This window comes from Telmatherina bonti (genome assembly GCF_933228915.1).
Source record: "Telmatherina bonti genome assembly, chromosome: 3".
In the NCBI taxonomy this organism is placed as follows: domain Eukaryota; kingdom Metazoa; phylum Chordata; class Actinopteri; order Atheriniformes; family Telmatherinidae; genus Telmatherina; species Telmatherina bonti.
Genome location: NC_136621.1, coordinates 3,731,515 through 3,746,227, shown reverse-complemented (window position 1 = coordinate 3,746,227; position 14,713 = coordinate 3,731,515).

Genomic DNA, 14,713 nt, shown 5'->3' with positions numbered 1-14,713 from the left:
GTGTTGCGTGACTGTGTGTGTTGCGTGACTGTGTGTTTTGCGTGACTGTGTGTGTTGAGTGACATTGTGTGTTGCGTGACTTTGTGTGTTGAGTGACTGTGTGTGTTGCGTGACCGTGTGTTGCGTGACTGTGTGTGTTGCGTGACTGTGTGTGTTGCGTGACTGTGTGTTGCGTGACTGTGTGTGTTGCATGACTGTGTGTTCCGTGACTGTGTGTGTTGAGTGACTGTGTGTGTTGCGTGACTGTGTGTGTTGCATGACTGTGTGTTCCGTGACTGTGTGTGTTGAGTGACTGTGTGTGTTGCGTGACTGTGTGTGTTGCGTGACTGTGTGTGTTGCGTGACTGTGTGTGTTGCATGACTGTGTGTTCCGTGACTGTGTGTGTTGAGTGACTGTGTGTGTTGCGTGACTGTGTGTGTTGCGTGACTGTGTGTGTTGCATGACTGTGTGTTCCGTGACTGTGTGTGTTGAGTGACTGTGTGTGTTGCGTGACTGTGTGTGTTGCGTGACTGTGTGTTCCCGGACTGTGTGTGTTGCGTGACTGTGTGTTGCGTGACTGTGTGTGTTGCATGACTGTGTGTTCCGTGACTCTGTGTGTTGAGTGACTGTGTGTGTTGCGTGACCGTGTGTTGCGTGACTGTGTGTGTTGCGTGACTGTGTGTGTTGCGTGACTGTGTGTTGCGTGACTGTGTGTGTTGCATGACTGTGTGTTCCGTGACTGTGTGTGTGTTGAGTGACTGTGTGTGTTGCGTGACTGTGTGTGTTGCGTGACTGTGTGTGTTGCATGACTGTGTGTTCCGTGACTGTGTGTGTTGAGTGACTGTGTGTGTTGCGTGACTGTGTGTGTTGCGTGACTGTGTGTGTTCCGTGACTGTGTGTGTTGCGTGACTGTGTTGCATCACTGTGTGTGTTGCGTGACTGTGTGTGTTGCGTAACTGTGTGTGTTGCGTGACTGTGTGTGTTGAGGTGACTGTGTGCTTTGAGTGACTGTGTGCGTTGCGTGACTGTGTGTTGCGTGAGAGTGTGTGTTGAGTTACTGTGTGTGTTGCGTGACTGTGTTTTGCGTGACTGTGTGCGTTGCGTGACTGTGTTGCGTGACTGTGTTGCGTGACTGTGTGTGTTGCGTGACTGTGTGTTGAGTGACTGTGTGTGTTGCATGACTGTGTGTGTTGCATGACTGTGTGTTGCGTGACTGTGTGTGTTGAGTGACTGTGTGTTGCGTGACTGTGTGTGTTGCGTGACTGTGTCTTGCGTGACTGTGTGTTGCATGACTGTGTGTTGCATGACTGTGTGTTGAGTGACTGTGTGTGTTGCGTGACTGTGTGTTGCGTGACTGTGTGTGTTGCGTGACTGTGTCTTGCGTGTCTGTGTGTTGCATGACTGTGTGTTGCGTGACTGTGTGTTGCGTGACTGTGTGTGTGGCGTGACTGTGTGTGTGGCGTGACTGTGTGTGTTGCGTGACTGTGTGTTTTGCGTGACTGTGTGTGTTGAGTAACTGTGTGTGTTGCGTGACTGTGTGTTGAGTGACTGTGTGTGTTGCATGACTGTGTGTGTTGCGTGACTGTGTGTGTTGAGTGACTGTGTGTGTTGAGTGACTGTGTGCGTTGCGTGACTGTGTATTGCGTGACTGTGTGTTGCGTGACTGTGTGTTGCGTGACTGTGTGTGTTGCGTGACTGTGTGTGTTGCATTAATGTCTGTGTTGAGTGACTGTGTGTTGCGAGACTGTGTTGCGTGACTGTGTTGCATCACTGTGTGTGTTGCGTGACTGTGTGTGTTGAGTGACTGTGTGTGTTGCGTGACTGTGTGTGTTGCGTTACTGTGTGTGATGCGTTACAGTGTGTTGCATGACTGTGTGTGTTGCGTGACTGTGTGTGTTGAGTGACTGTGTGTTGCGTGACTGTGTGTGTTGCGTGACTGTGTGTTGCATGATTGTGTGTTGAGTGACTGTGTGTGTTGCGTGACTGTGTGTGTTGAGTGACTGTGTGTGTTGCGTGACTGTGTGTGTTGCGTGACTGTGTGTTGCGTGACTGTGTGTGTTGCGTGACTGTGTGTGTTGCATGACTGTGTGTTCCGTGACTGTGTGTGTTGAGTGACTGTGTGTGTTGCGTGACTGTGTGTGTTGCGTGACTGTGTGTGTTCCGTGACTGTGTTGCATCACTGTGTGTGTTGCGTGACTGTGTGTGTTGCGTGACTGTGTATTGCGTGACTGTGTGTGTTGCGTGACTGTGTGTGTTGAGTGACTGTGTGTGTTGAGTGACTGTGTGTTGCGTGACTGTGTGTTGCGTGACTGTGTGTGTTGCGTTACTGTGTGTGTTGCGTGACTGTGTGTTTTGCGTGACTGTGTGTGTTGCGTGACTGTGTTGCGTGACTGTGTTGTGTGACTGTGTTGCGTGACTGTGTTGCGTGACTGTGTTGCGTGACTGTGTGTTGCGTGACTGTGTGTTGTGTGACTGTGTGTGTTGAGTGACTGTGTGTGTTACGTGACTGTGTGTGTTGAGTGACTGTGTGTTGCGTTACTGTGTGTGTTGAGTGACTGTGTGTGTTGAGTGACTGTGTGCGTTGCGTGACTGTGTTGCGTGACTGTGTGTTGAGTGACTGTGTGTGTTGAGCGACTGTGTGTGTTGCGTGACTGTGTGTTGCGTGACTGTGTGTGTTGCGTGACTGTGTGTGTTGAGTGACTGTGTGTGTTGAGTGACTGTGTGCGTTGCGTGACTGTGTGTTGAGTGACTGTGTGTTGCGTGACTGTGTGTTGCGTGACTTTGTGTGTTGCGTGACTGTGTGTGTTGCGTGACTGTGTGTGTTGCGTGACTGTGTGTGTTGCGTGACTGTGTGTTGCGTGACTGTGTGTGTTGAGTGACTTTGTGTTGCGTGACTGTGTGTGTTGCGTGACTGTGTGTTGCGTGACTGTGTGTGTTGCGTGACTGTGTGTGTTGAGTGACTGTGTGTGTTTCGTGACTGTGTGTGTTGCGTGACTGTGTGTGTTGCGTGACTGTGTGTTTTGCGTGACTGTGTGTGTTGAGTGACTTTGTGTGTTGCGTGACTTTGTGTGTTGAGTGACTGTGTGTGTTGCGTGACTGTGTGTTGGGTGACTGTGTGTGTTGCGTGACTGTGTGTGTTGCGTGACTGTGTGTTGCGTGACTGTGTGTGTTGCGTGACTGTGTGTGTTGCGTGACTGTGTGTTGCGTGACTGTGTGTGTTGAGTGACTTTGTGTGTTGCGTGACTTTGTGTGTTGAGTGACTGTGTGTGTTGCGTGACTGTGTGTTGCGTGACTGTGTGTGTTGCGTGACTGTGTCTTGCGTGTCTGTGTGTTGCATGACTGTGTGTTGCGTGACTGTGTGTTGCGTGACTGTGTGTGTGGCGTGACTGTGTGTGTGGCGTGACTGTGTGTGTTGCGTGACTGTGTGTTTTGCGTGACTGTGTGTGTTGAGTAACTGTGTGTGTTGCGTGACTGTGTGTTCCGTGACTGTGTGTGTTGAGTGACTGTGTGTGTTGCGTGACTGTGTGTGTTGCGTGACTGTGTGTGTTCCGTGACTGTGTGTGTTGCGTGACTGTGTGTTGCGTGACTGTGTGTTGCGTGAGAGTGTGTGTTGCGTTACTGTGTGTGTTGCGTGACTGTGTGTTGAGTGACTGTGTGTGTTGCATGACTGTGTGTGTTGCATGACTGTGTGTTGAGTGACTGTGTGTGTTGAGTGACTGTGTGTTGCGTGACTGTGTGTGTTGCGTGACTGTGTCTTGCGTGACTGTGTGTTGCATGACTGTGTGTTGCATGACTGTGTGTTGAGTGACTGTGTGTGTTGCGTGACTGTGTGTTGCGTGACTGTGTGTTGCGTGACTGTGTGTGTTGCGTGACTGTGTGTTGCGTGTCTGTGTGTTGCATGACTGTGTGTTGCGTGACTGTGTGTTGCGTGACTGTGTGTGTGGCGTGACTGTGTGTGTTCCGTGACTGTGTGTGTTGCGTGACTGTGTTGCATCACTGTGTGTGTTGCGTGACTGTGTGTGTTGCTTAACTGTGTGTGTTGCGTGACTGTGTGTGTTGAGTGACTGTGTGCTTTGAGTGACTGTGTGCGTTGCGTGACTGTGTGTTGCGTGACTGTGTGTTGCGTGAGAGTGTGTGTTGAGTTACTGTGTGTGTTGCGTGACTGTGTTTTGCGTGACTGTGTGCGTTGCGTGACTGTGTTGCGTGACTGTGTTGCGTGACTGTGTGTGTTGCGTGACTGTGTGTTGAGTGACTGTGTGTGTTCCGTGACTGTGTGTGTTGCGTGACTGTGTTGCATCACTGTGTGTGTTGCGTGACTGTGTGTGTTGCGTAACTGTGTGTGTTGCGTGACTGTGTGTGTTGAGTGACTGTGTGCTTTGAGTGACTGTGTGCGTTGCGTGACTGTGTGTTGCGTGACTGTGTGTTGCGTGAGAGTGTGTGTTGAGTTACTGTGTGTGTTGCGTGACTGTGTTTTGCGTGACTGTGTGCGTTGCGTGACTGTGTTGCGTGACTGTGTTGCGTGACTGTGTGTGTTGCGTGACTGTGTGTTGAGTGACTGTGTGTGTTGCATGACTGTGTGTGTTGCATGACTGTGTGTTGCGTGACTCTGTGTGTTGAGTGACTGTGTGTTGCGTGACTGTGTGTGTTGCGTGACTGTGTGTGTGGCGTGACTGTGTGTGTTGAGTAACTGTGTGTGTTGCGTGACTGTGTGTTGAGTGACTGTGTGTGTTGCATGACTGTGTGTGTTGCGTGACTGTGTGTGTTGAGTGACTGTGTGTGTTGAGTGACTGTGTGCGTTGCGTGACTGTGTATTGCGTGACTGTGTGTTGCGTGACTGTGTGTTTCGTGACTGTGTGTGTTGCGTGACTGTGTGTGTTGCATTAATGTGTGTGTTGAGTGACTGTGTGTTGCGAGACTGTGTTGCGTGACTGTGTTGCATCACTGTGTGTGTTGCGTGACTGTGTGTGTTGAGTGACTGTGTGTGTTGCGTGACTGTGTGTGTTGCGTGACTGTGTGTGATGCGTTACAGTGTGTTGCATGACTGTGTGTGTTGCGTGACTGTGTGTGTTGAGTGACTGTGTGTTGCGTGACTGTGTGTGTTGCGTGACTGTGTGTTGCATGATTGTGTGTTGAGTGACTGTGTGTGTTGCGTGACTGTGTGTGTTGAGTGACTGTGTGTGTTGCGTGACTGTGTGTGTTGCGTGACTGTGTGTTGCGTGACTGTGTGTGTTGCGTGACTGTGTGTGTTGCATGACTGTGTGTTCCGTGACTGTGTGTGTTGAGTGACTGTGTGTTGCGTGACTGTGTGTGTTGCGTGACTGTGTGTGTGGCGTGACTGTGTGTGTTGAGTAACTGTGTGTGTTGCGTGACTGTGTGTTGAGTGACTGTGTGTGTTGCATGACTGTGTGTGTTGCGTGACTGTGTGTGTTGAGTGACTGTGTGTGTTGAGTGACTGTGTGCGTTGCGTGACTGTGTATTGCGTGACTGTGTGTTGCGTGACTGTGTGTTTCGTGACTGTGTGTGTTGCGTGACTGTGTGTGTTGCATTAATGTGTGTGTTGAGTGACTGTGTGTTGCGAGACTGTGTTGCGTGACTGTGTTGCATCACTGTGTGTGTTGCGTGACTGTGTGTGTTGAGTGACTGTGTGTGTTGCGTGACTGTGTGTGTTGCGTGACTGTGTGTGATGCGTTACAGTGTGTTGCATGACTGTGTGTGTTGCGTGACTGTGTGTGTTGAGTGACTGTGTGTTGCGTGACTGTGTGTGTTGCGTGACTGTGTGTTGCATGATTGTGTGTTGAGTGACTGTGTGTGTTGCGTGACTGTGTGTGTTGAGTGACTGTGTGTGTTGCGTGACTGTGTGTGTTGCGTGACTGTGTGTTGCGTGACTGTGTGTGTTGCGTGACTGTGTGTGTTGCATGACTGTGTGTTCCGTGACTGTGTGTGTTGAGTGACTGTGTGTGTTGCGTGACTGTGTGTGTTGCGTGACTGTGTGTGTTCCGTGACTGTGTGTGTTCCGTGACTGTGTTGCATCACTGTGTGTGTTGCGTGACTGTGTGTGTTGCGTGACTGTGTATTGCGTGACTGTGTGTGTTGCGTGACTGTGTGTGTTGAGTGACTGTGTGTGTTGAGTGACTGTGTGTTGCGTGACTGTGTGTTGCGTGACTGTGTGTGTTGCGTTACTGTGTGTGTTGCGTGACTGTGTGTTTTGCGTGACTGTGTGTGTTGCGTGACTGTGTTGCGTGACTGTGTTGTGTGACTGTGTTGCGTGACTGTGTTGCGTGACTGTGTTGCGTGACTGTGTGTTGCGTGACTGTGTGTTGTGTGACTGTGTGTGTTGAGTGACTGTGTGTGTTACGTGACTGTGTGTGTTGAGTGACTGTGTGTTGCGTTACTGTGTTGCGTGACTGTGTTGCATCACTGTGTGTGTTGCGTGACTGTGTGTGTTGAGTGACTGTGTGTGTTGCGTGACTGTGTGTGTTGCGTGACTGTGTGTGATGCGTTACAGTGTGTTGCATGACTGTGTGTGTTGCGTGACTGTGTGTGTTGAGTGACTGTGTGTTGCGTGACTGTGTGTGTTGCGTGACTGTGTGTTGCATGATTGTGTGTTGAGTGACTGTGTGTGTTGCGTGACTGTGTGTGTTGAGTGACTGTGTGTGTTGCGTGACTGTGTGTGTTGCGTGACTGTGTGTTGCGTGACTGTGTGTGTTGCGTGACTGTGTGTGTTGCATGACTGTGTGTTCCGTGACTGTGTGTGTTGAGTGACTGTGTGTGTTGCGTGACTGTGTGTGTTGCGTGACTGTGTGTGTTCCGTGACTGTGTGTGTTCCGTGACTGTGTTGCATCACTGTGTGTGTTGCGTGACTGTGTGTGTTGCGTGACTGTGTATTGCGTGACTGTGTGTGTTGCGTGACTGTGTGTGTTGAGTGACTGTGTGTGTTGAGTGACTGTGTGTTGCGTGACTGTGTGTTGCGTGACTGTGTGTGTTGCGTTACTGTGTGTGTTGCGTGACTGTGTGTTTTGCGTGACTGTGTGTGTTGAGTGACTGTGTGTTGCGTTACTGTGTTGCGTGACTGTGTTGCATCACTGTGTGTGTTGCGTGACTGTGTGTGTTGAGTGACTGTGTGTGTTGCGTGACTGTGTGTGTTGCGTGACTGTGTGTGATGCGTTACAGTGTGTTGCATGACTGTGTGTGTTGCGTGACTGTGTGTGTTGAGTGACTGTGTGTTGCGTGACTGTGTGTGTTGCGTGACTGTGTGTGTGGCGTGACTGTGTGTGTTGAGTAACTGTGTGTGTTGCGTGACTGTGTGTTGAGTGACTGTGTGTGTTGCATGACTGTGTGTGTTGCGTGACTGTGTGTGTTGAGTGACTGTGTGTGTTGAGTGACTGTGTGCGTTGCGTGACTGTGTATTGCGTGACTGTGTGTTGCGTGACTGTGTGTTTCGTGACTGTGTGTGTTGCGTGACTGTGTGTGTTGCATTAATGTGTGTGTTGAGTGACTGTGTGTTGCGAGACTGTGTTGCGTGACTGTGTTGCATCACTGTGTGTGTTGCGTGACTGTGTGTGTTGAGTGACTGTGTGTGTTGCGTGACTGTGTGTGTTGCGTGACTGTGTGTGATGCGTTACAGTGTGTTGCATGACTGTGTGTGTTGCGTGACTGTGTGTGTTGAGTGACTGTGTGTTGCGTGACTGTGTGTGTTGCGTGACTGTGTGTTGCATGATTGTGTGTTGAGTGACTGTGTGTGTTGCGTGACTGTGTGTGTTGAGTGACTGTGTGTGTTGCGTGACTGTGTGTGTTGCGTGACTGTGTGTTGCGTGACTGTGTGTGTTGCGTGACTGTGTGTGTTGCATGACTGTGTGTTCCGTGACTGTGTGTGTTGAGTGACTGTGTGTGTTGCGTGACTGTGTGTGTTGCGTGACTGTGTGTGTTCCGTGACTGTGTGTGTTCCGTGACTGTGTTGCATCACTGTGTGTGTTGCGTGACTGTGTGTGTTGCGTGACTGTGTATTGCGTGACTGTGTGTGTTGCGTGACTGTGTGTGTTGAGTGACTGTGTGTGTTGAGTGACTGTGTGTTGCGTGACTGTGTGTTGCGTGACTGTGTGTGTTGCGTTACTGTGTGATTTGCGTGACTGTGTGTTTTGCGTGACTGTGTGTGTTGCGTGACTGTGTTGCGTGACTGTGTTGTGTGACTGTGTTGCGTGACTGTGTTGCGTGACTGTGTTGCGTGACTGTGTGTTGCGTGACTGTGTGTTGTGTGACTGTGTGTGTTGAGTGACTGTGTGTGTTACGTGACTGTGTGTGTTGAGTGACTGTGTGTTGCGTTACTGTGTTGCGTGACTGTGTTGCATCACTGTGTGTGTTGCGTGACTGTGTGTGTTGAGTGACTGTGTGTGTTGCGTGACTGTGTGTGTTGCGTGACTGTGTGTGATGCGTTACAGTGTGTTGCATGACTGTGTGTGTTGCGTGACTGTGTGTGTTGAGTGACTGTGTGTTGCGTGACTGTGTGTGTTGCGTGACTGTGTGTTGCATGATTGTGTGTTGAGTGACTGTGTGTGTTGCGTGACTGTGTGTGTTGAGTGACTGTGTGTGTTGCGTGACTGTGTGTGTTGCGTGACTGTGTGTTGCGTGACTGTGTGTGTTGCGTGACTGTGTGTGTTGCATGACTGTGTGTTCCGTGACTGTGTGTGTTGAGTGACTGTGTGTGTTGCGTGACTGTGTGTGTTGCGTGACTGTGTGTGTTCCGTGACTGTGTGTGTTCCGTGACTGTGTTGCATCACTGTGTGTGTTGCGTGACTGTGTGTGTTGCGTGACTGTGTATTGCGTGACTGTGTGTGTTGCGTGACTGTGTGTGTTGAGTGACTGTGTGTGTTGAGTGACTGTGTATTGCGTGACTGTGTGTTGCGTGACTGTGTGTGTTGCGTTACTGTGTGTGTTGCGTGACTGTGTGTTTTGCGTGACTGTGTGTGTTGAGTGACTGTGTGTTGCGTTACTGTGTTGCGTGACTGTGTTGCATCACTGTGTGTGTTGCGTGACTGTGTGTGTTGAGTGACTGTGTGTGTTGCGTGACTGTGTGTGTTGCGTGACTGTGTGTGATGCGTTACAGTGTGTTGCATGACTGTGTGTGTTGCGTGACTGTGTGTGTTGAGTGACTGTGTGTTGCGTGACTGTGTGTGTTGCGTGACTGTGTGTTGCATGATTGTGTGTTGAGTGACTGTGTGTGTTGCGTGACTGTGTGTGTTGAGTGACTGTGTGTGTTGCGTGACTGTGTGTGTTGCGTGACTGTGTGTTGCGTGACTGTGTGTGTTGCGTGACTGTGTGTGTTGCATGACTGTGTGTTCCGTGACTGTGTGTGTTGAGTGACTGTGTGTGTTGCGTGACTGTGTGTGTTGCGTGACTGTGTGTGTTCCGTGACTGTGTGTGTTCCGTGACTGTGTTGCATCACTGTGTGTGTTGCGTGACTGTGTGTGTTGCGTGACTGTGTATTGCGTGACTGTGTGTGTTGCGTGACTGTGTGTGTTGAGTGACTGTGTGCGTTGCGTGACTGTGTGCGTTGCGTGACTGTGTGTAACGTGACTGTGTGTTGCGTGACTGTGTGTTGCGTGACTTTGTGTGTTGTGTGACTGTGTGTGTTGCGTGACTGGGTGTGTTGCGTGACTGTGTGTTACGTGACTGTGTGTGTTGAGTGACTTTGTGTTGCGTGACTGTGTGTGTTGCGTGACTGTGTGTTGCGTGACTGTGTGTGTTGCGTGACTGTGTGTGTTGAGTGACTGTGTGTGTTGAGTGACTGTGTGTTGCGTGACTGTGTGTGTTGCGTGACTGTGTGTGTTGCATGACTGTGTTTTGCGTGACTGTGTGTGTTGAGTGACTTTGTGTGTTGCGTGACTTTGTGTGTTGAGTGACTGTGTGTGTTGCGTGACTGTGTTGCATGACTGTGTGTTGAGTTACTGTGTGTGTTGAGTGACTGTGTGTGTTGCGTGACTGTGTGTGTTGAGTGACTGTGTGCGTTGCGTGACTGTGTGTTGAGTGACTGTGTGTTGCGTGACTGTGTGTTGCGTGACTGTGTGTGTTGCGTGACTGTGTGTGTTGCATGACTGTGTTTTGCGTGACTGTGTGTGTTGAGTGACTTTGTGTGTTGCGTGACTTTGTGTGTTGAGTGACTGTGTGTGTTGCGTGACTGTGTTGCATGACTGTGTGTTGAGTTACTGTGTGTGTTGAGTGACTGTGTGTGTTGCGTGACTGTGTGTGTTGAGTGACTGTGTGCGTTGCGTGACTGTGTGTTGAGTGACTGTGTGTTGCGTGACTGTGTGTTGCGTGACTTTGTGTGTTGCGTGACTGTGTGTGTTGCGTGACTGGGTGTGTTGCGTGACTGTGTGTTGCGTGACTGTGTGTGTTGAGTGACTTTGTGTTGCGTGACTGTGTGTGTTGCGTGACTGTGTGTTGCGTGACTGTGTGTGTTGAGTGACTGTGTGTGTTGCGTGACTGTGTGTGTTGCGTGACTGTGTGTTTTGCGTGACTGTGTGTGTTGAGTGACTTTGTGTGTTGCGTGACTTTGTGTGTTGAGTGACTGTGTGTGTTGCGTGACTGTGTGTTGCGTGACTGTGTGTGTTGCGTGACTGTGTGTGTTGCGTGACAGTGTGTTGCGTGACTGTGTGTGTTGCGTGACTGTGTGTGTTGCGTGACTGTGTGTTGCGTGACTGTGTGTGTTGAGTGACTTTGTGTGTTGCGTGACTTTGTGTGTTGAGTGACTGTGTGTGTTGCGTGACTGTGTGTTGCGTGACTGTGTGTGTTGCGTGACTGTGTGTTTTGCGTGACTGTGTGTTGCGTGACCGTGTGTTGCGTGACTGTGTGTGTTGCGTGACTGTGTGTGTTGCGTGACTGTGTGTTGCGTGACTGTGTGTGTTGCGTGACTGTGTGTGTTGCATGACTGTGTGTTCCGTGACTGTGTGTGTTGAGTGACTGTGTGTGTTGCGTGACTGTGTGTGTTGCGTGACTGTGTGTGTTCCGTGACTGTGTGTGTTGCGTGACTGTGTGTTGCGTGACTGTGTGTTGCGTGAGAGTGTGTGTTGCGTTACTGTGTGTGTTGCGTGACTGTGTTTTGCGTGACTGTGTGCGTTGCGTGACTGTGTTGCGTGACTGTGTTGCCTGACTGTGTGTGTTGCGTGACTGTGTGCGTTGCGTGACTGTGTTGCGTGACTGTGTTGCGTGACTGTGTGTGTTGCGTGACTGTGTGTTGAGTGACTGTGTGTGTTGCATGACTGTGTGTGTTGCATGACTGTGTGTTGAGTGACTGTGTGTGTTGAGTGACTGTGTGTTGCGTGACTGTGTGTGTTGCGTGACTGTGTCTTGTGTGACTGTGTGTTGCATGACTGTGTGTTGCATGACTGTGTGTTGAGTGACTGTGTGTGTTGCGTGACTGTGTGTTGCGTGACTGTGTGTTGCGTGACTGTGTGTGTTGCGTGACTGTGTGTTGCGTGTCTGTGTGTTGCATGACTGTGTGTTGCGTGACTGTGTGTTGCGTGACTGTGTGTGTGGCGTGACTGTGTGTGTGGCGTGACTGTGTGTGTTGCGTGACTGTGTGTTTTGCGTGACTGTGTGTGTTGCGTGACTGTGTGTGTTGCGTGACTGTGTGTTATTTGACTGTGTGTGTTGAGTGACTGTGTGTGTTGAGTGACTGTGTGCGTTGCGTGACTGTGTGCGTTGCGTGACTGTGTGTAACGTGACTGTGTGTTGCGTGACTGTGTGTTGCGTGACTTTGTGTGTTGTGTGACTGTGTGTGTTGCGTGACTGGGTGTGTTGCGTGACTGTGTGTTGCGTGACTGTGTGTGTTGAGTGACTTTGTGTTGCGTGACTGTGTGTGTTGCGTGACTGTGTGTTGCGTGACTGTGTGTGTTGCGTGACTGTGTGTGTTGAGTGACTGTGTGTGTTGAGTGACTGTGTGTTGCGTGACTGTGTGTGTTGCGTGACTGTGTGTGTTGCATGACTGTGTTTTGCGTGACTGTGTGTGTTGAGTGACTTTGTGTGTTGCGTGACTTTGTGTGTTGAGTGACTGTGTGTGTTGCGTGACTGTGTTGCATGACTGTGTGTTGAGTTACTGTGTGTGTTGAGTGACTGTGTGTGTTGCGTGACTGTGTGTGTTGAGTGACTGTGTGTGTTGAGTGACTGTGTGCGTTGCGTGACTGTGTGTTGAGTGACTGTGTGTTGCGTGACTGTGTGTTGCGTGACTTTGTGTGTTGCGTGACTGTGTGTGTTGCGTGACTGGGTGTGTTGCGTGACTGTGTGTTGCGTGACTGTGTGTGTTGAGTGACTTTGTGTTGCGTGACTGTGTGTGTTGCGTGACTGTGTGTTGCGTGACTGTGTGTGTTGAGTGACTGTGTGTGTTGCGTGACTGTGTGTGTTGCGTGACTGTGTGTTTTGCGTGACTGTGTGTGTTGAGTGACTTTGTGTGTTGCGTGACTTTGTGTGTTGAGTGACTGTGTGTGTTGCGTGACTGTGTGTTGCGTGACTGTGTGTGTTGCGTGACTGTGTGTGTTGCGTGACAGTGTGTTGCGTGACTGTGTGTGTTGCGTGACTGTGTGTGTTGCGTGACTGTGTGTTGCGTGACTGTGTGTGTTGAGTGACTTTGTGTGTTGCGTGACTTTGTGTGTTGAGTGACTGTGTGTGTTGCGTGACTGTGTGTTGCGTGACTGTGTGTGTTGCGTGACTGTGTGTTTTGCGTGACTGTGTGTTGCGTGACCGTGTGTTGCGTGACTGTGTGTGTTGCGTGACTGTGTGTGTTGCGTGACTGTGTGTTGCGTGACTGTGTGTGTTGCGTGACTGTGTGTGTTGCATGACTGTGTGTTCCGTGACTGTGTGTGTTGAGTGACTGTGTGTGTTGCGTGACTGTGTGTGTTGCGTGACTGTGTGTGTTCCGTGACTGTGTGTGTTGCGTGACTGTGTGTTGCGTGACTGTGTGTTGCGTGAGAGTGTGTGTTGCGTTACTGTGTGTGTTGCGTGACTGTGTTTTGCGTGACTGTGTGCGTTGCGTGACTGTGTTGCGTGACTGTGTTGCCTGACTGTGTGTGTTGCGTGACTGTGTGCGTTGCGTGACTGTGTTGCGTGACTGTGTTGCGTGACTGTGTGTGTTGCGTGACTGTGTGTTGAGTGACTGTGTGTGTTGCATGACTGTGTGTGTTGCATGACTGTGTGTTGAGTGACTGTGTGTGTTGAGTGACTGTGTGTTGCGTGACTGTGTCTTGTGTGACTGTGTGTTGCATGACTGTGTGTTGCATGACTGTGTGTTGAGTGACTGTGTGTGTTGCGTGACTGTGTGTTGCGTGACTGTGTGTTGCGTGACTGTGTGTGTTGCGTGACTGTGTGTTGCGTGTCTGTGTGTTGCATGACTGTGTGTTGCGTGACTGTGTGTTGCGTGACTGTGTGTGTGGCGTGACGGTGTGTGTGGCGTGACTGTGTGTGTTGCGTGACTGTGTGTTTTGCGTGACTGTGTGTGTGGCGTGACTGTGTGTGTTGAGTGACTGTGTGTGTTGCATGACTGTGTGTGTTGCGTGACTGTGTGTGTTGAGTGACTGTGTGTGTTGAGTGACTGTGTGCGTTGCGTGACTGTGTGTTGCGTGACTGTGTGTTGCGTGACTGTGTGTTGCGTGACTGTGTGTGTTGCATTAATGTGTGTGTTGAGTGACTGTGTGTGTTGCGAGACTGTGTTGCGTGACTGTGTTGCATCACTGTGTGTGTTGCGTGACTGTGTGTATTGAGTGACTGTGTGTGTTGAGTGACTGTGTGTGTTGCGTGACTGTGTGTGTTGAGTGACTGTGTGTGTTGCGTGACTGTGTGTGTTGCGTGACTGTGTGATGCGTTACCGTGTGTTGCATGACTGTGTGTGTTGCGTGACTGTGTGTGTTGAGTGACTGTGTGTGTTGCGTGACTGTGTGTGTTGCGTGACTGTGTGTTGCGTGACTGTGTGTTGCGTGACTGTGTGTGTTGCGTGACTGTGTGTTCCGTGACCGTGTGTGTTGAGTGACTGTGTGTGTTGCGTGACTGTGTGTGTTGCGTGACTGTGTGTGTTCCGTGACTGTGTGTGTTCCGTGACTGTGTTGCATCACTGTGTGTGTTGCGTGACTGTGTGTGTTGCGTGACTGTGTATTGCGTGACTGTGTGTGTTGCGTGACTGTGTGTGTTGAGTGACTGTGTGTGTTGAGTGACTGTGTGCGTTGCGTGACTGTGTGTTGCGTGACTGTGTGTTGCGTGACTTTGTGTGTTGCGTTACTGTGTGTGTTGCGTGACTGTGTGTTTTGCGTGACTGTGTGCGTTGCGTGACTGTGTTGCGTGACTGTGTTGCGTGACTGTGTTGCGTGACTGTGTGTTGCGTGACTGTGTGTTGTGTGACTGTGTGTGTTGAGTGACTGTGTGTGTTACGTGACTGTGTGTGTTGAGTGACTGTGTGTTGCGTTACTGTGTGTGTTGAGTGACTGTGTGTGTTGAGTGACTGTGTGCGTTGCGTGACTGTGTTGCGTGACTGTGTGATGAGTGACTGTGTGTTGAGTGACTGTGTGTGTTGCGTGACTGTGTGTGTTGCGTGACTGTGTGTTATTTGACTGTGTGTGTTGAGTGACTGTGTGTGTTGAGTGACTGTGTGCGTTGCGTGACTGTGTGCGTTGCGTGACTGTGTGTAACGTGACTGTGTGTTGCGTGACTGTGTGTTGCGTGACTTTGTGTGTTGTGTGACTGTGTGTGTTGCGTGACT